The sequence below is a fragment of the Calidris pugnax genome, unplaced genomic scaffold (genome assembly GCF_001431845.1).
Source record: "Calidris pugnax isolate Ruff unplaced genomic scaffold, ASM143184v1 scaffold188, whole genome shotgun sequence".
NCBI lineage: Eukaryota > Metazoa > Chordata > Aves > Charadriiformes > Scolopacidae > Calidris > Calidris pugnax.
In genome coordinates, this window is record NW_015091257.1 from 14,033,358 (window position 1) to 14,036,326 (window position 2,969).

The following is a 2,969-nucleotide window of genomic DNA, read 5'->3' on the forward strand; positions in this document are numbered from 1 at the left end:
CCGGGCGGGCGGGAAGCGGGTCCCCAGCGTCCCGCGCCGGCTGCCGCGCCTGTCAAGCGGCTCCTGCCCCTCGCCCGCCTCACGCCGCCGCCATGTTCCGGGGGCACCGCGCATGCCCGGCAGCGGCACCGGGGGCGCGGGCCTCACACCCGCCCCCCTTCCGCCCGCCTGCCGCGGGGGGAAGCAGCGGCGGAGGCGCGGTGCGAGGTCCCGGGCCCTTCGGCGGGGGCGGCACCTCCGCGCCTCGCCCGTACCTACGGGGGGCGGCCCCGTCCGGGGATGCGGAGGGGGGCGGCATGAGGTGGGCTCTAGCGCAGCCCGGCCGGTCTCACCGTGGCCGTTCCCCTCCGCTGCCCGCCCGCCGGCCTCCCGCCTTCAAACCTGGCGCCGTCCCCTCACCGAGCGAGGCGGGGGCGAGGGCCGCCCCGCTCCCCCGGAGCCATCTTGTGGTGGAGCGGGCCGGGGCCGGAGGGGCTTCGGTGGAAGCGGCAGCGGCCGCCCGTCCGGCAGCTGTCTGTGCTCCCGTGCCCGTCCCCTCGCTGCGGCGGGAAGGAGGGAGAGGTGGCGGGGCACCGGCGGCTGGGAAGGGTCGGGGCCGGCGGGGGGTGGGGGGTCCTGTGCCCTGGAAGCCTCGGTGTAAACGGGGCAACGCTTGGGAAATGCGGGAGGAATTTCTGGCTAGGAAATATGAGCCGACGGTGGCCACCCACCTGGGACCGCCGGTGTTACCGTCAGGGGAGAGGTACAGCTACACAGACCCGCTCAGCTGCCTTAATAATAGTGAAATACAGCGCTTTATACGCATAAATCATCACGACTCTTGCCATGCGGATTATAATCGGCGCAAAACCTGAGAAATTCTATAGTTTGTAGAGATCCAAGCTTATAAATACTCAATATTTATAAAGATATACATCACATATATAAATATTTACTTATAAATACTTAAAATAGTTGAAAAGCCCTTCCTGCGCTTTTGAAGAGGGTACGTCCCCATTGTGCAAGCCCTGGGTGTTTCATTTCGGAGCCCGAGATAGGTGTAAGGACATCAAACTGGTGAGAGATTGTCTCCTAAAGACCACCAATGTTCGGTGTTTTCCATGCCCTGGTTTCGTCTTTGCTGCTTACATGACTTGAAAGTGAAATTTTAAATTCAAAACCGATCTAAGGTTGTGAGAAGGAGGTTGTAGGAGGTTTTTTTAATGGAAAAAATAATATTGTTTTAAAAAAAGGAGATCCAAATATATACCCCAAACTCCTCGAGCTCTTGTATATAACAGTGAAATTTGTACAGCCCACTTTAGTATCCTGCATCTATTGCAAATTACTACTAACAATTTATTTTAAGCACTTTCAGGAGCAGTAAATGGTTCTTCAGAAACAAGGAAAGTGGGTCCTTGCCATAAATTATAAATATTTAATATTTAGAAAATATGAGATAAACGGGTAAAAATACGCTAATCCAAGTGATTACAAATATACAAGAGAAAGACAAAGAAATACTGATATATGCTTACAGAAAACCTTTATAGCCAAGTGTAGTATACTCATAGCCAAATACAGATTGATTAGGATTGAAATATTTTCCCCTTTCTGTCATATTGAACTTTTGCAGGAAAACGGGAGATTGTTTGCATTATGGAGATGGATATTGAAATGTGCCAAGTGTCACACCACAAGTCTTTGGGAGACGTGGGAAAAAAGAAAGCATATTTTAAAGATATCCTTTAAACCCAAGCCAGTGCTAGGTACATCATCTGAAGATTTCTTTCCCCAAGAGCCGGTGGGACAATGTACTGCTGGTTTCTACAGCTGTTGTTGCAGAGCCTGTCAAACGGGAACTGGTGCAGTCCTCTCCCTGCTCCTAATTTTCCCAGGAGGCTGAAGCCAGGAAGCCTGGGCAGGATCTTAGCCCCCTGATGTGGTGGAACTGAGAATAAATAATAGATGTAGGAATAAATGTCTACACGGTCACAGTTACATCACCAGTAAGAAGAGCAGAATGGAAGAAAACTTTTTAAGGCTCTCTTCTAACCCAGGAGCCAAATGGGTCCACATTGCCTTTGTGTGTGTCCTTTACCTATGACCTATAGCTGATGCAAAACAAACAATTTATGTACAGGATTATTACAAAAGGAATACGGAGTCCTGCCTGCTTTCATTTTCCAACAGACCGATGAGCTTTTTTTTCTGGTGACTTACCCATCATCTTTCATTTCTTTTTATAGGTATTAAACTGAATTATTTGGGTCAGAAAAGCCAGGCAATTTTTAAGCTTTCAGTGTTCTTCACAAAGAAAGTTGTGTGTATACATGTATATGTATATGTGTGTATACATATATGTGGCTTCACCGGGTTTTTCTGCAGGGAGATTCTGTTATTTTAGAAAGAAGCAACACCAACATCAAAACAAGGTGTTTCATGGAAGCAAACCCCAATGAACTCATACAACCAGTCAATATGATGTTCTGGGAGATGATGCAGACAAAAAAGATGTTTAAGAGAGCTGGCAGTGCCTCAAAGAAAAAACATCAAGAATGTGAGTGAGTGAACTAGTCATGCAGAAGAGCTAAGGGGCAGAGTAAAAGATCAGCCTGGCTGTCACAAGCCCTTCCTGAACCTCAGACAGGAATGAAGCATCCAGAAAAGAGAAGCTGGGTCAGGTTACTTAGGAGAGCTACAAAAATGTAGTCTGATCGTGCAGGGATAAAGTCAGAAAATGAAGGCAGCAACTAGCAAGGGATATCAGGACTAGCATGAAATTTTAAGTACATTACCAGAAGTGGAAAAGAATCAAACAAATGATTACTCCAATATCAGGCAGCACTGGAAAGTTTTTGACAGACAGCACTGAGAAAGCAAAGCTTCTTAATATTTTTGCACCTCATTTTCTTCTTTTTTTTTTTTTTTATAATATCAGACATTATTGATACTTGGGAAAACAGATGGATTTTAGACTTGACTATCAA

At 47.9% G+C, this 2,969-nt stretch overlaps 1 protein-coding gene across 4 annotated transcripts in view; it reads right to left on the reverse strand.

Annotated features, from left to right (window-relative positions):
• Window positions 1–92, reverse strand: part of SCML2 (sex comb on midleg-like 2 (Drosophila)) — a 72,571-nt gene extending 72,479 nt beyond the window's left edge. For all 4 annotated transcript variants that reach the window (XM_014960464.1, XM_014960465.1, XM_014960463.1 and 1 more), the window contains exon 1: window positions 3–92. The gene's annotated coding sequence lies outside the window, so the exon portion shown is untranslated. The remainder of the gene's footprint in view (window positions 1–2) is intronic.
• Between the last annotated feature and the right edge of the window lie 2,877 nt (window positions 93–2,969).